The sequence below is a fragment of the Melospiza melodia genome, chromosome 2 (genome assembly GCF_035770615.1).
Source record: "Melospiza melodia melodia isolate bMelMel2 chromosome 2, bMelMel2.pri, whole genome shotgun sequence".
NCBI lineage: Eukaryota > Metazoa > Chordata > Aves > Passeriformes > Passerellidae > Melospiza > Melospiza melodia.
This window is the reverse complement of record NC_086195.1, coordinates 57,475,038-57,498,064: the sequence shown is the minus strand read 5'-3', so window position 1 is coordinate 57,498,064 and position 23,027 is coordinate 57,475,038. Positions and strand designations below refer to the sequence as shown.

General features: G+C 42.4%; 2 long non-coding RNA genes across 3 annotated transcripts in view; one reads left to right on the top strand and one right to left on the bottom strand.

The window, feature by feature from the left end:
• Positions 1-23,027, bottom strand: part of LOC134414129 (uncharacterized) — a 154,339-nt gene that overhangs the window by 69,269 nt on the left and 62,043 nt on the right. The gene's annotated exons all lie outside the window — the stretch shown is intronic.
• On the top strand, positions 3,174-14,310 carry LOC134414125 (uncharacterized). 2 transcript variants are annotated; one of them, XR_010026666.1, is made up of 2 exons: positions 3,174-4,959; positions 13,467-14,310. It is a non-coding gene; the product is annotated as an uncharacterized LOC134414125 (long non-coding RNA). The 2 variants fall into 2 exon arrangements; XR_010026667.1 differs by lacking the exon at positions 13,467-14,310 and adding an exon at positions 5,912-7,631.

The following is a 23,027-nucleotide window of genomic DNA, read 5'->3' as shown; positions in this document are numbered from 1 at the left end:
ATTATTGATCCTACATCCAGCAGGAGAAAATGACTGTGGAGTTGGTGCTACAGCCAAAGGACAAGGTCTAAGAAGAGAATTTTACTCATGTCTCCATTACATGTGTTGGGGCATAAGCATAATAATTATTACACTGCAGTTCTTCAACAAGAAGCATTAAAAAAACAAGAGAAAAAACCCCAAGCAGTCAAAGGCCTCCACAATGTTTGAGCTACAGCTTTGTCTTTCTTGTTCACCAGACCCCTCTGTGGGACCATCTGAAGATATTTGATGACTCAGCATTCCATTAATCATCAAGGTAGCTGACAGATCTGGGCAATGTATTTTCCTTTTGAAAGGATTCAAAGAAAAGTTAAAAACATCTGTTGAGGAACAGCATAGAGTTCCTAATGGAGGCTTATTTTAGATGCATCATGCAAATGTTGCCTCCTTGAGCTGGACCTCACTGATTAAAAGCCAACCGTTTATTCTCTGGAATATGGCTAAGACAACACTGAACACAAGGAAGAGACTGTGCTCAGCCCATGTTATCTGCCCTACATTTTGAAGTTTATCAAGACAAACAGTGTACACACAGGCTTCTCTCCCACTGATGCATTCAGCTGTCTCTTCCCATGCAAGTTAGCTGCCTCTACATTCCATAGGCCAGTGGTGCTTTCATATTGTCTTGCATACCCCATATGGATAATAGGATTCACCTTGATATGACAGTGCCAGTCTCTAAAGTAATTTGGCCCATGAAAAATCATCTTTCTAATCCCTGAGAATGTCATGTGTATGAGCTGCAGCCTTTCTGGTATGAATTCTCCAGAGTGGATTCAATTTCACACAAGTCCTAGCAAGACAGATCACCCTAGGCCAGGAATTCATACCCTTCACAGCCTTTAATCCTCAGAGACACAAGAAACCACTGCTCTCTCTATAGCACCCAACTTTAAATCTATACATAATTTTTCCTTCCTAGAGCAGGGAGGTTCAATTTCGGAATTTGGAGGTCAAATGCTTTAAACTGTCTTACCCCATGTCTCCCTTTCATGTCTGAACATGCTTATGTACAGCACTGCTTGTTCACATACAGTCTTCTCCTGCATCATTAAGTTAATGCTTTTCCACAGCATTTTTCCTCATCCATTTCCCCTTGACCCACAAAATCCTGTCACCTGAGTTTAATGAGCCATTGAACTTGGCTGAGGTTCAGGTTGTTAGACACTGTGTTCAAAACTGCGAGTGTTCCAGTGCTTTCCCTTAACTTCCCTTGAGCTGTCTGTTCTTGGCCAGCTACCTAGTCATGAACTCTACATCAGAATGACTCCTCACCAAGACAGTACATACCAGGCTTAAATCCACCTCAGAGCAGCCTGACAGACAGGAGATATTTGTAGTATTTCCATGGAGACAAGCAGACCAGGTTTCACTTACCCAGAAGGGAGTGGCTCTCTGGGGTGCTGCAGGGCTGAGAACCAGGGAAGTGCTCACAGAAGCCCTCCAGCCTCACCTGAGTGGGCACCAAAGGACATGCTCCAGTACAGCCAGGCACACACATTCATGTGGCCTAGCTGAATCTGGCCCAAGGTCATGAACAGCAGAGGTATTTCTCATGCCCTTTACTCTTCTGAGAGTTCACCTTTGCTGTATGCTTTGCATGCCTCTTGTTTCAGTTGCAACATGATTATTATTATTGCAGACCACTGTTTCACAGTCTGACTTTTTTCTTCTTTATTACTGCTTTGAATTGCTGCATTGGTAAAAATACTGCTACTGCAATCAAGAATTTTAGTTAACAGCTGAATAAATGCTTGAAGACATGAATAATTATCCTAATTTACTTTATTAACCCCCCCCCACACACAAAATTTAAAGACTTGCAAGCACCCCACTGGAGAAAATACTTCAGAAACAGAAAATATTAGGAAAGATGTTGCTCTGTGCTCAAGAAAGACAGTTCAGAAAGGTTGTATAGAAGTCACATTTAGTTTGCTTTTAATGTTTTGAAAGGGGAGAATCTTTTAAACTTTCAGAAGTGAGTACCTGCCTCAGGACAGTGCCTCCTTGACTCTATTTTCTCCAATGGAGACCCCTCACTCTTCAGACCTGCACAGTTGTTTGGACTAGACTGAAATAGCTGCAGTCATGACCTTGCTCTTACCTTTCCCCATGACCACCAATTTCTTTGACAGTTAGTACTTTTGGGGGCAGTGGAAGGATTGTGTCCACCTGATGATGAGGCCAGGACTTGTCTTTGTTCAGGAATATAGCAGATGTAGTGAAAACCACAAATCCTCTGCTCTTCTTTTCTCTCTGGGGACTTCAGCATCCAGCTTGTCCATGCAGAATTCCCTCAAGGAATGGAAAGGGCTCAGAAATGAAAGAACTGGCTTCAGGCCAACACTTGGTCCTTCAGGCAAAATCCTGAGATGCCCTATACATGAAATGAATTGCAGATCTCTTTCTCTGAGGGAATTAGAGTTAATAGCTTAATGTTCTCAACAAAAAGGAAAAAAAAAAAAAAAAAAAAAAAAGAAGCTGCACAGGCATTTCCTTCTTAAGGCAGTTTCAGGAGAGATGGTTGTTAGGGAGAGGGAGTAGGATCCCATTTTGTATGCAGATTTCAGTGCTGAATTGAAGGTCTTATGGTCTCATGATGCCAGGGCAAAAGCATCAGTATCTGACCAGTCCTTTTGCAGTGATCATCAGATGACCTTGAGATTTACCCAAACAGGACAGTACAGTTTATGTAAATATTACATTTTCCAGGATCATGTTTTCAGCTGTACCAGAGACAATCCTAGAGAAGAATTCAGTCAGGCATACCCTCCAATCCTTCTTACCCCTTCCCTCTCCCCCAGTACTGGCCCTCCCTTACTCTGGGTTGTAAAGAAAAGCTCTGAGATTTCTCTTTTAGCACTGACCTTCTGAGCCATCTAATGATGAAGATAGGAAGAGGCTGCAAACAGACAGTGGAAAAAAACCCCCTTTTGCTAGCAGGGAAATGTGTGAGTAATATACACACTGTTGGATGGTGGCCAAATCGCTCTAGTAACGGCTGTTAGTTCCCCTTATGAAGAAAATGATTAAATGAGAAAGAGAAGCTGCAGTCGGGTGTCAGAAATGCTGAGTCGCAATGGGAGAGTGCCGCATCCGATGGAAATTTACCCAGGAGCCAGCGACCTTCACATGCTGGGGACAAGGACTGAGGGCTTGTAGGGAAACCCTGCCCTCGCTCACACACTGCTGTACTACCTCCACGTCACCACCCATGCAGAGCACAGCCTGGAAAAGCAGATCAGAAGATCAGCTCCAAGACAGAGTGGGCTGCCAGGACAGGCTCCATGGCATGAAACAGGGCACTGCTCTCCATAGTGTGCAAGGATGTCTGACCCCATAGCACTGCCTAGACCTCAGGAATTACTTGCCTCAGGTAATTAATTGCTGATCATCTGGCTCCTCCCCTGCTGCTTTGGATGCATAGATTTGAAATCAGACAGCTGGGTCCAGCTGACCCATACCTGGGGCTGCCACAACAGGAGACAGCAGGCAGCAGAGGTGACTTTACCACTCTCTGCTTTTAGGGCTGTGCCTTGGGTCAAGATAGAGCTTCCCCAGTGCAAACACTGCTGCCATTTTCACATGATTTCAAGCCCATATTAGAAGCAGAATGCAGGAATGCTCTGGCTTCACCCTTCTCAGAGGATCTCAGGATTGGGACACCACCAGAACATCTCATCCTCTCTGCCATGTACCGGCACATAAGCAATGGCTTTCCTGCAAGTTCTCAGCCTCTCCCTGAGAGACAGTGAGAAGTGGGGGAGGATGTGCAGTAACGCCAGAGGGCAGAGGATACAAGAGAGTAAGTAAGAGCTGTAGCTGAAAACAGAGGACAACTACTTGCATCGAGCTCAAAGATGGAAAAAAGAGGAGAAAGTAGCTGGTGCTGCAATGATGGAGATGATGGCTAGATGGTGCTAGCACATGCTCCTGTGCTTCTAACATGAACTAGTGCAACATTATTGTTGTTTTTCCTTTAGACAGAGGTTTCATTTCCATTGCAAGAGCTGGAGAAACTACTGTCTGTTGATGGTATTGCTAATAGAGAACTGGTGGACCCCAACGGAGTTCTTGTTCACGTCAAAGATGAAGGGTTTTTGGAGTATGAGAAAGATAATTCTCTCTTTGCAGTACTGGGGAATGATAGCAGCCGTCTCAACCCAGTAGTCCTGTGTTGGCTAAACATGGCACAAAATATATCTGCCTGACGTCATCCCTGAACTCACACCTTCTTGTGCTGTGCTGCAGAAACCCGTTCTTAATCCTCTGGACTATCGTCGATTAAACTCTCCTGGCTGTGCTGATAGAGCCGGCTCCAGTCACCAAGGCAACAGCAGGCTCCTCAGCCCCTGCAAGGAGCATATCCACGCGGTGAGGCGAAGATCCTGGCTCCAGCACAGCCAGTCCTGCAAGCCACACACTTTCAATTTGTACGTTGTGTTTTTTATTTGGCGCTGCATCCTGCTTGTAGCAGAGCATCTGTACGGCTCTTCAGAAGATCCAGCACCAGGTGGGAGAGATCCTGTGCCCACTGTGCTGAAAACCAATGGGCTTCTGGGACACCTGCTGGTGGACTGGTGCTTGACACCCAAGGTCCTGAGAAGTTCAGGCGTACACAAGGACTATTTCCAAACTCCAGAGCTTGGATTAAATGTCTCCAATTCTCTTAGTGAATATATGTCATGAACAACGACCACTGAGGGTAAATCAGATCTTGAATATAGGTTCAGACCTAAAAAAACTCCCCATATATTACAGCTTACACAGAGCCCAGCAACCACTAGAGGGAACAGAAGCTCACAATGAATGACAAAATTACAAGATTGCTCTCTAAAATGAATGCAGTCAATGAGAAAATACTAGCCGACATTCTCCATTAGGACTGGAGATGAAATATAGACATCCGCTGATCTGGTAAGAGGAGGAAGTGACAACTGGAAATGTAGAACAAGTATTTTGTATCTTTGCCTGTTTTGTATCTTTTTGTATCTTTGTATCTTTGCATGTCCATCCTCCAAGCCCCAGCTCCAACTCCTGCAGGCAGAGGATTAAAAGTGGACACCTTACATCCAAGACTCCTTGAAGCTGTTGATAGGAAATTTAGAAAGCTACAGACTAGGACAGCATATATTTGGTGGAAAAGAAGATATCACCTCATCAAAAAGAGCTTACAAATATCCCAAACCCTCTCTTTGCAATGGCATATGTTGCACACAGAATCAGAACCATCTGGGTTAGCTGTCCTGGGCTTGGTCCTGGGTGCTCTGTGAACATGTAGCTCTGCTCTGGGCTGCACTGTCCAGCCAGCCTTTTTCCACAACAGTGGAAAAAGATCAGTACCAATATGATCAGGTAGAAAGCGAAAGTAATTTTTTTCCCAAGAGTTTAGAAATAGCCTCAGCTTCAGCAGCCAATTATCCAGAACTGAGAGAAACAGGAACTAGCAATTGAGACAAAACAGTACACATCCCTGCAAGTCATTGCCTGTCCTTGGGGTTAGTAAGGAAAGAGTTTCACCAATCCCTGCTGCTGACTGCTCCTTCAGAGGTGTTCATGACGCCATAAGTATCCTTTGGTATGTGCTGGGACAAGAGCAGCATGCCTTGCTGGGTACCCTGATTTCAGGCACTTCACAGCAGCTCACCTGCTGGCTGACGGTGCAGAGCAGCCAGGAGCCAAAATGGATACAGGGCAGAGCAGTCCTTACATAGTAATTCTCACTAAAGTTTAAGGTCAGGTGAATAGTAGTATGGGAAGGAATTGCACTCTTACTGCCTCTTGTGTCAGTCATTTCAGCTCATGTTAAAGTCTTCCCTTTCCTAGCTCTTGTATTTATACGCCTTCATCTTCTCTTTTACTATGTCAGGTGCACTGACTTCCAAGGACTTGCTCCTGATTCACTCTGCTACAATCAAGTGGAGAAGATCTCCACATGATTGCTCCCAGGAAGGAATCCTTTACAGATCTCTGGATCTGTGAAGCAGCCAAAGGGAAATTTGAAACAGTAGTAGAAACAGTCCCATTAGTGCCTTTTGTCCACAGGACTCATCTTGATCCTGTTAACTGCGACTAACCTATTTCCTAACAAATGCACTTTTTGGTACTGCCTCCTTCTTAGGTGCAAGTTTTCCTCTAATTCCTGTTGATGCTACCCTGCCTGGCACAGAGTGAACCATTTCCCTTCATTCCCACAAGCAAATCCCATGCAGCCCTGTGCAGCAGGTATCAAGAGCCACCTGGCCCCACTGCAGAGAAAAACTCAGTCTAGAGGCCCTCAGCTGAGCAGCAGACATATAGCACAGCTCCAAAGATAGGTCATGTATGTGGTTCTTTTCTGGCCTCACTTTTCCCCTGGAGGAAGAGGAAAACCTTGGTTTTAGTATGGCTACAATCACCATGGCTGCCTGGCACAAAAATCAATGGAAGAGCATGAAATCTAGTCCAGTCTCTGTCATGGCACTTCTCAGCTGGGAAGTTGCCTTTACCCTTTCCTCCCACCCTCAGGGCCAGTCCAGCTACCCCCATTGTCCGCAAAGCACAGCAGCAAAATTTTTACCCAGCTGCAAGGACTTCACTCACAGATGTGCTTAGATGTGCACACACACAAGTGTTACTCATGGCCTGTCTTCCTCTGCCTGCATCTTCAAATGTCAGTCTCAGAGAGGTTCTGGGGCTGACTCATTCCAAGCACAAATTCTGGCCTGCCCATGACCTGCATGTCTGAGAAATTCTGCTCGGCCAGCTTTATTTCAGACCTTGGCTGTGGGCAGGAATCATATGTCAGGGAGTAAAGCTCAACTCCTTTGTGATTGACAAGGAGGCCTCTGGGTGTCCTTTAACCTAATGCTGCTGCAGAAATGGGCTGGTGCCACAAAGCACAGCAGTAGGATCAACTCTGACTGAGGTCAGGGAAATGCCAGCCTGCAGTTTCAGATCTTCTACAGAGGCGGAATGACCATATGCCTCTGTCTGGATCCCAGTTTAGGCTTGGAATATGAACCATGAAAAACTAACAGGGTAGTTGAATCCCAGACCCGGAATTGGGATTCTCCCTAATCTTTTCAGACAAATGCTTCAGGATTTTTATGTAAGACCCTCCAGTACTCAAACAGGAGCATTATGGCCTGATTCCATAGAGCTGTAAATTCTCTTATCAAATGTTCAGTTCTTGACCTGATCATCATGGGAAGCCTGTTCCTAAAACAAAAGGTGTTTGCACAGCACACAAGACTAAGAAATAAGATTCTTCTGTACAGTAGATTACTAACACCTTTGAAAAATCTGGCCTGTCCAGACTTCAGTCATTTCTAGAAGGTTAAGTTTTGTAATACTTTGCACCCTCAGATGTCACTTGGAGCTTTGCTCATGATTTCTGTGGGGACAGGTTTTATTTTAAGGGCATTTCATCTTATCAGAAACCAAAAGCACTTCATACACTCTGTGCATATGGGTATAACCTAGCCATTCAGGGAAATGCTGTCTCTGTAGGACAGTCATGGGCTAACAAGACAGGCGCATGCATATAAAAATCATCATGTTAAGGCCTTAATTTTTCTGAAAAGTTTTGCCTCCAAGTGCTATGCAAATTAAGCAGTTCACCTTCACTTCCCCATGGTGGAAAATAGGCTGAATCAAGAGAGGACTTACAAACAGGACTCGACAAAGTGTGTAATTCTTTAGAGCAATTAGGGCCCCAGCATGTGACAGGAGCTGTGCATTTCACCACTCTCGCCTGTGCTCATATCTTAATATCCTCTTGAGAAGTTTGACATTGCTCAACTAATAAAAAATGGCCAAAGCATTTGAATTAAGCGAAGGCCAAACAAAAAATGAATTGTCTCACAAGTCAGCTCTGCAGCTCTTAAGCCAACCCTCCTTCCCTGCAGCCAGTCTGATGCCAAGATATTGCCATACCTTTGGCAGACATCTGAAGGAGAAGTGAAAGTGTGAAGCCACACATTGCCTTAGCACAACCACACTCATGCAGGTGAGAGCTGGGGTGGTGGGGAGCCCTAGCTTGAGATATGGAGAGAAACTTGCCCTATGCCCAAGGTCTCACAATAAAATAATGCACTTTATTATCTGCACTGCACATAATCATTGATGGTCTCTAATTTTTGAAGGAAAACCTAAATATAAATCTAAATAGGGAGTAGGATACATAAATACATACATTATTTTACTAAATAAATAAACTTTTTCTAACCTGTTACCTCATGAGTATATCTTTAGCTACAGTGAGATAAGAGTTGTGGTGACTGTCTGTTTGGAAACTCCTGTAAGAAGTGTTTTTGTCAGACAGCTTTCTTCTCTCTGATGTTACAAAACCAAGGAGGCTGTGGACTGCAATGTGATTCTCAGTGAACCTCAACAAGGCATGAGATGGTTCAAGCAGTGCAGACTAGTAATTAAGCATTAACAAACATCAGTCAAATGTACAGCAAAAGAGGATATGAGAGAGCAGCAAAACAGGATTCTGCTGCAAAGCCCCAGTGAAGTACAGAATATGTCACATCTTTCATGGCAAACCACTTTCCCTTAGTATTCTTGGTAACTCCTGTCCCCTCTCCAAAAGACTTCTCTTTGCAAAGAAACAAGAGGGGTGAGGTTTACACAAGGAAAATTCTTGATCATGAAATGCAGAATACAAAACACAACATCAGCCTGAAACGTCCAGCAATCCATTATCATAAGCCTATATGAGCCACATTTTCCACATTTCTAAAACAAAACCAAAGTAGCTAACATCTCTTAGGTGGCAGGAATCCAGAGAAAGAGGCAAGCCAAAGCAAGACTGGGCAGTCCTCCAGCAGAATGGGTTAGCTTCAAAAGCTGAAGTGCAGTTAAATCTTTAAGGGGGAGCATAGGGCCAACTTTAGATGTTGTTTTGTCAACCATACATGGATTTCCAAGCTGAGGAGAAGTTCCTCTCACCAGATTAATACTCCACCATTAGGCTATAGTTTTCCACATAGGAAGGATGGCATTTAAACAACAGGAGCAAGCTCTATCATTCCATCAAACAGCATGGCTGACACTTGCTATTTCCAGTATACTCTCTGTTCCACACACAGGGTAAATTTCCCCCCAGGAGAGTAACTACTATTTGCTTAGCAGGAGCTCAGAGCAGAAAGAAGAGAGGATTGCTTCTACAAATGAAGAGTGCTTGGGAAATTCTGAGTAGGACAGAATGCTAGCATCTTGCAAGAAGTAGCATAGGCACTGTGACAGTCTCTACTCTTGTGGAAAACAGCTCAGTAGGGAGTTAATTCCTTGTCCCACCTAAAAACTGTAATTTCCACCAGTACCAGACCATCTTATATGAGGCTGCTGATCCACTTGGAATTCGCTTAATCCCTTGAGATTCTCCCAGCCATGTTGTTACTCCAGTCACCGATGGTTTTCTTGGGTAGAGCTAGTTGGAACATGCTGTAAAGGCAGATCACCTACTAGCCATCTCATCAGTATGTGGTTACTCTTTCTTATTGCTGTTTTGCCATGCCTTGTTCATACAGATAACTAGTGGCAGATGTAAAACAAGTGAGAAGAAAAAACGGTCTTTAAAATAAAGATTATTTCCTCTGAGCACACTCAGACAAAAGACAGGGTTTCAGAGATCTTGTGGTGCTCTTCGGAGAGAGACAGGGAGAGACAAGTCATTTTAGGGAAGCTTTGTAAAGCCAAGTAATTCCAGGTTTAGTGGTCTGCAATATGTATGTTGCATGGAGCAGGATAAAGGGGAAAGGGGCTACAAGCCTGCTTATATCAAGCAAGTGCAGAGAGAAGAAGCTATTCATAACACAAAAACATAGTTGTGACACTTAACCTTGCTCTGCTGACAGTCTCAGTGAAGGCAGCAAGAATTGATTCAGTTTGGAGACTGAACTCCTACCTCTCTCCAGGAGTGAATGTAAGGGAGTAGGAGCACTAGGAAGGAGGGGAGGAGTGGAAAGCAAAAAAAAATTTGTTCTTCTCGTATTGAAATTGGCAGACAGCTCCCCTGGTGTCCTCACATTGGCAAAGTGCCTCCCCTCCTCCTTAGCAGCTGCCCCTTGTTTCAATGTATTAAAAACAAGATAATAAATCTATCCAGAAAAGACATTTACATGGTGTCTAAAATACAAAGGGTGCCCACATCAATACAAATCAGAATTCTGAATTGGTGATTCTGACTTCACAGAGTATATTCCACAGAAGTTATTAAAATAACTTCGTGCAGAATTTATGTTATTTTTTGGAAAAGTAAAGAGGAAAAAATTCTGATGAGAAAACCTCACTCAAAGCCTAAACATGTCCTTTAACCAGCTGTTGTATACACAGATGACTGTCTTTTTTTGGGAGTGCACTGCTGGGCAAACACTAAATATTTAATGCAGGAAGAAATCTGGGGACTTTTTCAATGTGAGAATATGGAAAGAAAATTTCTATTAGGAATTGTGTTTGAAATAGAGGCTGAGAAAAGATGGGCTGCATCCCCACATACTACTGCACACAGTCATACAAAAGATACTGAGTCCAGAAAGTCCCATGGAAAACTGTTCTTGAGTCCTTACACACTGCATGCTCCACAACATTTCAGAATGACCTGTTTCTAAAGCAAAATACTAATGGCCCATAACAAAGCTAAAAGCCAACACTATAATGGGCCACAGAAAAAATAACAGGAGAAAGGAGAATTACTGGCAGTGTTCAAGGTCCCTGAAATAGCTGGGAGTTTGCTGTGGAATTTCCTAGCTGTTAGTACGTGAAAGAGAAGCAGGACTGGCAGCAACTGAGTCTGCATGGCATATGAAGTGTTTGGGTATCAGATCCAGATTCAGAAATATGGAAAAAAAAACCCACCTTCAGGGATAAGACCTGATGAAAGAGAGGATATGACATTGGCAAAATGGTAGCAGAAAAGGAAGACAGGAAGGAGAGAAGGTACAGAGAATGGGAATGGTGAAAAACAAGGAAAGAAATAGTGGTGAACTGCTAGGATTTTTAAAATGCCAGTTTTGTTATAAACTCAGTGTATAACCTTGATGACAGGTAAACCTTTCCATGTTTTTCCTCAGATTCCCATGTCTGTAAAATAGATACAATAATTCTGTACCTCAAGACTCTTACATGCAAAGTGCCAAACAGCTATTAAATATACAGTGTAAAAAAATATCAAATAGGCATAAAAGGAAAAAGCCAACTCAAAAAATAATCACTGGTATCTGTGGAAAAATGTCATTTTGGGTGCCATAAAGAGTTATGCCGTTTATATTCTTAAAAGGAGTCATGGCTGAGAAAAGCAGCACTCTCTTATTACCACTGAGGCCCCAGCAGACTTTCCTACTGAAAGAACACACTGTAAATGAATAAATGCTGATGTGATTGTGATAGTGATTGATGAAGGAAGATCAAGATCTCATTGCATTCAGCACTGTGAGTACCTAATAACCTTACTTGAGAGCCTCGAATTCAGACTGCAAGGAAAAGACAGGAAAGGATGGAGTAAGCTGGTAAGAGATGTAGATACAGCAATGAAATTGCTTTTTCTGGTTGGGTTTCATCTTGGTGAAGAGATAAGTGATCTCATCATCCTGGTCTCATGTTTATAGGAATCTGGATCTGTGTGTTGTGTATGAAAGCAGCCAGCAGTGCTCTGGTGTGGAGGGCAGAGGCCATATCAGGGAATTCGATGAGCAGTAACTATATGCAAATTATTACCTCTGCAGTGGATGACAGCAAAGTAATTTTGGCAACATTCTCTCCAGGATTTTTTTGTTCCTCAGGGAATCTTCTGACTAACTGAAGGGCACTTATGAGTTACATTATTTCATTATTTCTGCAGCTTGGGCACTCTTTTGCCTGCAGCGCTGCAGGGATCTTGCATGCTGTTTCGGATTTTGCCAGTCAGCTCACTGGAGTACTGAAGCAAAGCAATGAAGCCAATGCAGCAAAAATGCTGATTGTACTACAGTCTGGGAGAAATTCTTTTCATATTCAACTCACGGCAAAGCCTGTTACAACGTCATAAATCCTCTGTAGCAGGGAGAGAGGGAGAAGAGAGAGAAGCCTGCTGTCTCTGCTTTTCCTGCACTGTCTATTCTCAGCACTGTGCGTCACACTCTCCTTCATCATTCTCCATCACTTCTGCACAGCTCAGGAAGATACTGACATCTGGGTCTGCAGCATTAGGAGTTAGCAAAGGCCTTTTCCACCACAATCCAAAGATCACAAAAGCCAGAGAGAGAGTTTCTTGCTGTCACACCACATGTTTTTGCTCTGAGTAAACTTGACAGAATAAATAGAGACCCCCATAGTGCCAATATTAAAAACAATTTTCAGAGTACAACAGCACTTTAAATGGGGAAAAATGACACAGGGCTCTTGGAAGAAATAAAAGCAAATGTAAATGTCAAATTCAGTTAATGTCAGGAAACTGTATATTAGGAGAGATTGGTTCATAGCAGTTATTATAACCACTGGCTAAGAAATAGCTTTTTGTTTTCTGCTGAATACTTGGTAGTTTTTTTCCCCATCTTCTCCCACAATAGCACAAAACTGTGAGTTCACCTGTGAAAAGACAGAGAGCAAGAAGCAAGCAATAATAGTTAATAGCTGGAGAACATGGGTATTTGCTTGGAGTTGCAAGACATCAATTGTCAAATCCATAACGAGACAGTAACTTAACAACTGAGTTTAGAGCATTAGGCCAGAAACACCAAAAATGAGCAGAAGGCCAAACAGGAATATGAAGAGACAAAGTAATTTGTTTAAGGATTCAGAACACTAGAGTGGCAGAGCTATCTTGAGCTATGACTAAACCCCGTGTGTCAATATTTATTAACCCAGGATTCCAGGATTTACTAATCAGCAACTCCGGCTGAACTGCGGATATTCTGAAGATTAGGCTTAAATACACAATAATATTGTTGGAAGGATGATACAAAAAGGGTTTTAGGCAATTCACACAGTTCTTTTACTGGGTGCAAGGTTGCCATCTGGAGAGCTTGAGCACGACTGGGCTAGGGCTAGGGACACGGATCGTTTCAAAGGCAATTAGTCTAACCCAATCCTGACATAAAAGAACACTGGTGCACTCCTTTTAATTGATGAGTTTTGGATTCATCATAAAAATAATGAGGTGAGAGCTGGGAAATGTGCCTAATATAGGCTGAGAAACAGCCTGACTTTCATTGCATGTGTGGCATGCATCTGCATCCATGTTGCTAAGCATTCTAATGGCACAGAGACAGGACATGCCTCCTAAAGTGAAAAATACACTTTTTTCAATATCATGCTTTGAAGGGTGGAGTGATAAAGAGAGCTACAGAGCAAGGAGTGCTCAAGTAGCAGAGTAACAGCAGCTTTGATTCTGTTACCAGGTTCCTCTGGTCAGAAAGATATTACATTACACTTGTATAACTCATGCTTTCTGTCTGCAGGTGGAAAATTGACAAGGTGTGCATTCTCCATCCCTGGAGATATTCAAGACTGGATAAAGCAATCTGGTCAGATCTTCAGCCAACCCTGATTTGAACAAGGAGTTGCTCCAGAAACCTCTAGAGGTGTCTTCCAACCTGAAGTATGCTGTACCCATTGCAACTTAAGGATGGTGTGGTGTTGCCTCCCATGCTTAGCAGAATAGCAACTTCTGGCCTTTATTTCCTGGCCAGAGCGAAGTATCTGATCTCTGCTGAAGAAAACATTTCCATTTTTCATGCTTCACCAGAAAGAGTCGTTGGGTATCGCTACAGAAGCAGCTCAATCCCATAGCGCAACACTTATCCACAAGCATTTCCAGTTAGCTTAAATCGTGAGCTCCTAAACCAATGAGTGCTAACGCTTCACATTGTGCTGTGTGGACATAAAATGTAGTGCAGTATTTAAGTGATGAGCAGAAATTTCTCTTAATCTTGTCATATTCCCTTGAAGGCAGTCATGAAGTACAACACAAACTATTCCCTACTGCCTGTCATACCTTACCTTATGAATAACCCAAACATACAACTTTGCTTCCAGAGATTTTTAGAGTTCTGCTGCTTTTTTGTTCTTTCCATGTCTATCTTTCCATTTACTGGCAAGTATTTTCTCTTCATTTATGCATATAAACCACATAACACCAAGGTTATGCACCCTCAAGGCTCCTCCTCCACGCAATCTTTTGTCATGATAAACAGCAATTGTAAATGTACTAAAGCTGAGAAGAGACACAGGGAACATGCTGCCCTAATACATTTGCTGAAGCTCTCAATGCAATAAATAAACTAGAATGTAGCACAAAGAAAAGGATGTATTATTCTGTGGATGTAGTTGGCAAATCATGGGAATTTGATGTGATTAGAAAAGCTTAAGGCAGTAACAGCTTTGTGGGCACTTTCCTGCTTCTTGGTGAGCACAGTTACTGCTGGTATCTAGTGTGGTGTCAGACACAACAAAAAAATACAAGAATGCTCACACGAACATGTCCTATCATGTGGGTTGGCATAAAGCTCAGTAAACTGTGTGGTGCAAAGCCAAATGTTTGAAGGTTGAGAGCAGGCTCAGAAACTTCATCGCTCACCCAAATATAACCTAGATAGCAAAATCATGTTTCAGGGGCTCTCAGTTATGCTTCTTGTGGCAATGAGCAGAAGCTCTTCTGGCCCAGTCTCCCAGAGAGGTTAAATTAATAGTAGACAACTACTTGCAAGAGCAAGGTGATGGAGCAAAGTACACCGTGGATGAGGATTGATCATGGCAGTGCAGAACTGCTGCAAAAAAAGGGGCATCACCTTATTCTTAAGGACTAGGGGGGCCAACTTTTGTGAACACCAGAGTAAAAAAAGCTGTGTCTTGACAGAATGGTGCAGAATAGGTTAAGCAATTACATTTTTGATTATATGCAAACTCTATCAGAATGGTATCTGAGCCTGGGCCATGTCAAACCTGCCTGTCACACTTACTGACAGTTCATCACCCAGTTGAACTGCAGGACTATCAGGACCTTTATTACCTGACTCTGTTCTATTTGTTTGAACGGATAGAATGACCACAGAGACTGGGCATCAGATATTGTCACACTCTCCATATCTCAATTTTTTGTCTGCAACCCCAGATATTTCCCAGGGGAAGACAACCTTCTGTGAGCTGTCAGTGCTGTCACCTCTGTACAGTAGCAGAGCAGGAGCTGCACCTAATTAGCTGAAGAAAGTAACAACAAGGGTGACCTCCAGCCACCCCCTGCTTAAAAGACAATGAAGCAAGATCTGTAAATGCCATGTAAAGAGGGCCTGGCAACAGCAGCTGCCAATCACACTTGGAGAATGTTTATAAGTGAAGGTGAGGAACTTGTAGCATGAGAAGGCAGATCTGACCTAGCTTTCGTCCACCTGGCTGAGATACCACCAGCAACAAAGACAGGGAGTCTTAGCAGCACAAAACAAAGGCCACTCAAACAGACAGGGACCCTGGTGGCTCTCTACTTGGGAGTGCTGGCACAGGGGGATAAGTCCCAAAAGGAGGGTAAAAACAGAGACAGAACAGCAGGGTCTTTTCTGAGGCTGAGCAGACAGTCCTCAATTGGCACAACTACAGAAAGCTGAATTTATCATCCACCCACAGACTGGGATTGCTGGCCTGAGCACCCTCATTGGTAGCTTCAGTTCTCATAGGCAGCAAAGAGGGGTGGCATGTAGGAAGGAAGAAGGGTGAAGCAGCCTAGGAGCTGGGAGGGCACAAGGACAACAAAGCAGGGGGAGTCAAGGGACCGGATACCATCACAGGACCATGCTATTACCTCAGCAATTGCCAATAAGCTACTTCTGGAGCAGAGCAATCTGTCCTGTAATGACAGGGTTAAGTTTAAATTGGCAGAGAGCTTCTGGGACTTTTTCACTTCCACTGTCAAATCTCTGGGGCTGGCAGTTGCTAATTACAATAATATGAGGTGACAGTCACATGAGGAGTGATGGATGGCTGAGCAGGGCTGAAAATCCAGACGGTCAGATCACAATGAATTATAATGGTAGGGCAGAAGCCCCTTCTTCAGATTTTCTCTTCCTCTCTCCTCACTTCTTCCCCCCACCATCTCCAGCATCTCAAGAGCAAAACAGTAAAGAGAAATCATTCTCATGAATAGAATGCTAAATAAATGGATGGTGCTGGGAGCTAGGTTTCAGTGTCACTCCAGCTATCCAAATTCACAAAGCACACAGCGAAAAGGGACCAAATAGGCATCTCATTTCATTTCCCACATAACATGGGCTGCCAGACAGCACCTGACTTCAGTGACTGTTACAGCAAAATCATTATGAACTCTTAAGATTTTATTTTGACACAAAGAAGCCTACACAAAGAAAGTACAAAACTGAAATAAAACACCATGAGCTCTGAGTATTCCTACTCAGCATTCACTTTGCATGGGCCTGAAAGATCACGCAGAGATAGGGTCTTTTGCATGTAAAACTGAGATACTTCTAAGTCACATTGTCAGCTCTTTTTCCCCTTACCTACCTCAGAAAAAAACTGGTTTTGGTTCAGCCCATTCCCATGACCAGCAAGTGAATTACAGCTACTGCCATTCTCACATAAAAGATCAGTTCAGTCCTGACCTCAAACTTACCCCATGGGTCTGTGCAGAGTTATTATTAGTTCAGATTTTCCCCTCCAGCATTTCATGGTGATGCTATGAGCTGCTGGTCACAGACTATGGGAAAAAGGCATGTGAGAATTTTTTAAATATACCAAAATTCTCTGAAGGTGAAACCCACTCTCCATCCACAACAGATGGCTTGCATGACAAGCATCACAGCTGATCTCTTAACACTGCTCAGTCGGACACTTACAGTCACACCCCTGGAAAACATCACACATATTAAGCCCCAGGTCAGTAGTCCATGGATTTTGCAAATGCTACATCTGTCTGCTGTGGCCATTCCTAAAAGGTGTCCCATGAATTAAATTGAAACAGAAGTAACCAATCCTTACATGGAAACAAGCATTGTGTTGGACTTTCAAAATTAAAAAAAAAATGGGGCTGGTGCCTCTGTTGTATCTCTTCTCAGATTATGAAGAGTACCTCAATAATACTTTGATTGCTTTTTGTAACTTCTACTTTTAAATGTAACATTTTTCCTCCCTGTTTTATCTCAACAGATTTTCTCAATGCTTCAAGAATCAGCTGAAGCTACACATTCTGAGGCCAAACTTAAAACAAGTTGAAAGACAGAAAGGGTAATTTATCATATACAAAATTTCTTACGTATTAAGTTTAGAAGCAATTGCACTCAAATGTTTAATGAGACCACTGGAGAAAAAAGTCATAAAGTTTTAGAACATTTCTGTCTGTGCTGATCTGGTGATGACTGCTCTTCCAAGAAAGGTCACCTGCTGTATCAGGTGGGAAACAACAAAAGCACAGAGATAGACAAGTGTGAATTCAGCTCAAAGACTAAATATAACTGCTATATTATTATTTAATATAAATTTTTATATTAAAGTCCACAGACACATGTGCGTGTGCAAGAAGGATAAATGATGAAAAGGGGATTACTCAGCTCAATTTATAAAAAGGTTGTGGCAAAATGCTGCCTGTAAATCTACAAAGAGGTTCAGCACTGATTCAGCCTGAAGCATCTGGCTCTTTCCTGAATCAATGCCCACTGAATTTCCTGTATCCTCAAGGCTTTTTAAATTTCTTTTGCCAGCTTTACCTTCAGACTCTGTACTCTGACTGTCTAGGCTTAATACAGGACTGGACCTAAGATTTGGTATGGATCTCAAGCTTATCTGCTAAAAGAGATAGTGGTTACAGCAATAAGAACAGATTTTGTTAGCAAAAAGTACTCAGAAAAACCTCCTCGCTTTTAGCAGTAACATGACTTGAAAGGTACCATGCTCTGTCTTGTCATGTGAAACTGTAATGGCAAACACTTCTCAACTTGGCTTTTCCTTATTGTAAGGATCCTGGAAGGGTCACTGTAATCACATCTTCAGGGATTGAGCATTTTAACATAAATGGTAAGAGGTACTACGACAGGGCAGCATTTACAGTATGTGGAGCAGGCGAGGGAGCAGCAGTTACACCTCTGCTCTGACAAAAGCCTGATTTCGATTAGGATTAAACCATAGAGGGGGTTGTTCAGTTTTAGTGTGTCTGAAGAACAACAATGAAAAAAGCATCAATTTCTGTTCATAAATTGTGCATGACTTCTTACAATATGTACGTAATAGTCAGATTACCAGGCTCCTCATGCCCATATTTGACGAATGGCTGTATCAGAACTGGTTAAATGACCCTTAGCAAACCTATGTGAAATTATTTCTGTGGAGAGATCTGTGGAAGTCTGTAATGATGGCAATTGGTTCTTGGGTTATTTAACACCAGAATATTCTGGGTAGCCATTCTAGGATGTTTGTACAAACTCTACTGTTGATGAAGATGCCTTCCATTGCAAAACTCAGCTCTTTTCCAGTATCCAACTTTTCCCTACTCAAAGGGAAGATGGGTAAGGTTTGTCAAAAAGGTCTGTCACTGTTGCTTTTGAGCAGTTTTTGGGGGTTATTTGATCTAGCAATGATGATTAATCTATGATGCAGTTGTTTGCTGATTAGCTGAAAATTAAGTTTTCAAAATAATAGATCTCAGACTCACAGAAGGAAAATAGTTATCGTGGCATCCAGATGGTTTCCCAAACTGAAAAAATTTGTTTCAGTTTTTTCTTTACTAATGTTTCGGTGCAGCTTTCTTATCATTTTCTCAGAGACTTTGTGACTTAAGCTTTGCTTTTCCTGTTTGCTTCTATTTTTTATTCCATAATTTAATAATACATATGCTGGAAGGAAGCTATTACAAAAGCAATTCAAAGGCTTATGTTAACTTGGAAAAATAGCACTGCAGCAAGCACTTTTTTTTCTCCACAGCAACATTCCAGGTGGTATCATATCAGAATTTTCTACAGCTATTCCCGAAGAGAACACAGCTCTGCAATATCCTCCAGTATCACAATATCTTAAGTAGTAGTTTTCCTTTCACACAAAAGGAGCTACACAAAGTAGAAGCCGAACCAACATCTCTGTAGGGAAGGAGCAGGAAGAAAAAGTTGGGAAAATGTGTGCTTTCCCAGGACTGGAGTAGGATTTTAAATTCCAGCCCAGATGCTGAAGTTTAAAATCTCTTTCTAGCCCTGAAGTACTGGTGAACATTGAGCAGATCACTGGACCCACTGTGGAAAGGGTTTTAATCTTTCCTGTTTTTCAAAAAGATTATTCAAAAGTCTTAATCAAAACATTTTGAGAACATCAAGTGAATGGAGCTACACAAAATATCATTAATAGCTGGAAAATGTAACAAATTAACGCCAGCCTTCACCATATACATTATTCTGAAAGAAGGTAGTATCTCTGAGCTAAAAAGTTGACTAGGATATATCTTTACCCCTTATGAAGCAGTCTTTCAGCAGCTTTGTCCTCCACAATACCAAGATCTCTGTAATCTCATTTCAAAAATATAATACAAGCACCTCAAATCCTCAAACTTTTATGATAACTGACAATGTAGGAAACTTACTTTTATGTATATATATATATAAATTTCCTGCATTTCAAAGTTTGAGGATATGGGGTGCCTTTATTGTGTTTCTGAACATATATATATAAATATATAAGCCATGCTACAAAGATGACAGGAAAAGTAATCTGTAATTGAATTCAATTTACAACTCCTAGATCATTCAGCCTCCCTGACTCATCCAAGCCACTCTGCTTTATCAGAACTGCCAGCATCACACTGAGACAGCATGCAATAAAATATGGAAAATATGTTCACAGTGTGTGACCTCAGGGATGATATGAGCTGTCATGAAAACCACTTTCTTCTTATGGTGAAATGCCACAATGCAGTTCATTAGCTTGGAAGCAGACATATATTGCTGCTGCTAGTGGTACTGCTTCTGCCATACCTGTTTTGTGTACAGAGGATTTCAGGGATCAGCATTACACACTCAGCCTCCTTCACCAGCGCAAAATGCAAAGCTTCACTTCTGGCCATAGTCCTGAGTAATAAATATGAGATGAAATCTCTCCTATGCATCTAAATGGTGAAGTGCTGTGAGATAACACCCTCATACGCTCCTTCTGCCCTCAAAGTGGGGTAAAAACTGGCTGCCCTTGAGCCAGTCCTTTGCAGACACAGGAACTTAAACAGCACAGATACTCCAATAAAACCACATGATACTATTTTCATGCAACTCAGTTTTGTAGACACAGATCTAGTTGTACCTGTCACTGACCCAGCCTGAACCCTCACTTTTCTCATTTCAGCTCTAGCATCTTTATGTATGCCAAATAACAAATAGAGCTTTACCATTCTTTCTCCTATTTTAGTATAGAGCTTGGGCTGGCTACTGTTATGCATTCAAATAATACTTCTGCATCTGTGATTTTAGTTCAAAGCACTGAAATCTTTCTGCATTTCATGCCTGTGTCATGGCATGGCAAGAAAATACTGCAGCATTTCTTCTAATGCTCCAAAGCACTAAAAACACCTGCATCACTGGAGTAATGGTGCATCTACTATCCTTAGCAGGAGAAAAACACAGAATAATTCAAGTTGGAAAGAAGATTCTTCTTTAGTCCAAGCTGTGTTAAAAATTGAGCTAACTCCAAAGTTAGGCCAGGGAGGCAGGGTATCAAGAATAATCCCTTTTATCTGTCACCAGTGGGCAGGACAGAAATTCATTTTTTTATGTGATTTAAATGCAACGTTTCTTAGAGCTGATGGGGAAAACAATTACCATACAATATAGATTCCACAGCAAGGAACTAATAATGAAAGATTGATCTTAGCACCTCATATTTACTACTTCATTGACACTTTCTGCTATTCCAAACATTGGATATGAAAGGCTTTTATTTTTAAAGTCAAATTAAAGGGTAGGTAATTTCTGAGAGGGACTGATTTTTAAATATCAGGGTTTTTTTGCAGTGCAAACTGTAGCAGAAGACAACCAAAGACACCAAGCTGCAGATTCAAAAGTACTGGCTCTTGAACTGTTGTGCTTGATTCAGTGGCCAGAACAGAATAAGGCTTGCCATGTCTAAACTGCCACAGCTGCTACAGGGAGTTGTTGTTCCACAGCTGCTGTGTTCACTGTCTTCCCTGCATAGCAGCCAAGTCACTTCTTGATCACAGTGCAGCATGGAAGTGCTGCTCCGCCCACTAACTGGGATCAGGCAGGGTAGACTGTATGTCAGAGGGGAAAACAGACACCTCAAAGCTTCACATGCATGTCAAAGGTAGGCAAAGACTGCCTACTCTCCATAGACCCTTCCTTCCACCTTCTCTTTCCCTCTTGCCTGTAATCTTGTGGGTTGTGTAAGAACTTTGTTACCAGCAATGGTGCTTATAAAGGGTTATGTGAGGTGAGGATCATATGTATATCAGAATGTGGTTCTTCCTGCTAAAATTTCTTCCAGAATGCCTCTTAGGCATCTACAGCAGTGTGCAGCATTCCCTGATGTGACTGTGTGTTTAAGGAAGTAAGAGCGGGAAAAATACACTATTGAGTTATCTGAAAAACTCATGTGAGATTGTGCAGCTCATGCACTCTGGTGGTCATCACATAACTACGAGGGGTTTTAATCTTAAAATCTTAAATTTCCACTCTCTTAAGACATTGGGTACTCATGTCCCCCACTGGTACCTAGGATCTAGAGGAGGGCAGCTGAAGGAAAGGGCTCTTCTCTGCTGTCGCCATAGTCCCCTTCCCCAGGCATCTAGGGATGCTGCAGCTGGAAGTGAGGCACTGAGCCACACCAGCAGCTCTCACCATGCCTTGTGCATGTGGATCTGCACTGGCTGTAAGCACAGACAACCGAGATGTTGCTGCACTGCTCAGGAAAAGAGCCAACCACCACCTACAGTTTTGGTGAACAAGGATCTGCTACAAGAAAAGCTATTAGCTAAAGGCACAAAAGCATCTGGCCGATGAGGCAGTTCTGAGACCTGAGGTTTGTTAGTAAATGCACCTGCCTCCTGCGATGCTTATAGTCCTGCAAAAAAATGACCAGGCAGGATGGATTTGGAGATCCCTAGAGAGGAACAAGTCCAGTTACTATCACAGGCCTTTCTGTCAGTACCAGCAACAGAATAAAAGCTCATAATAGTTTTTTTTGTTTGTTTCTTTTCCTTTTTTCTGTGCATGGTCCAAATGAGGAAGAGAGGTAGTAAAAAGATTTGAGAAGAACCTTGCTGCAAGAAACAGCCTTTGGATTTCACTAAAAGAGACAGAACCTGAATCTGGAACTGTTCCAAGGGTTATGCATTTTATTAGTAACACAGCAGAGGCAACATAGGCATGGACTGTCTTATTAAAAAATGCTCAAGTTCCAGAGTTTTCTATGGGTCAAGTACACAGTTAAGTAATGAACACTATTCCAGACTTCCCTGAAAAGAGTAGGTTCCTGATAAAGAAATTGCCTAAGGATGTTGCGTATAAACACTTTCCAAGTGGCAAGTCTGTTTTTGAATTTGCAACACAGCAGTTCCTCAGCAACAGCCTTGTGTTCCTAGCCCATGATAAAATCAAGGTAGCTTTAAGGCCCTTGGTCAAAGATTTCAGTAGGCTCTGATCACGCATGAAGTTTTTCTCATTGTAACTTGCTTATGTGCTTTATCCTCAAATTAAAATATCTGCTGAGTCCACAGTTTCCCAGAGCTCACATACAGTCATAGCAAAATCAGTTCTGCTTGGAGGAAGCCAATGCCCTACTTCTCAGGGTGGGCTGTTTCCATGCCAAGACAGAGTCTCAAGTAATTTGTGCTCCACCTTGCCTCCAACCAAACCAGCTCAAAATTTCTAAAGGAGTTTTTTCAACAGGAACAGTGAATTCCCTCACCTTGCCCAATTCCCTTCTTTCTAGGCACTGGCAGAATTATGACACACACATTCAAGAAAAGGATGATGGCCACACATATTTAGGAAAAGGATGATGGCCACACACACAGAGGATCACATTTGATTGCA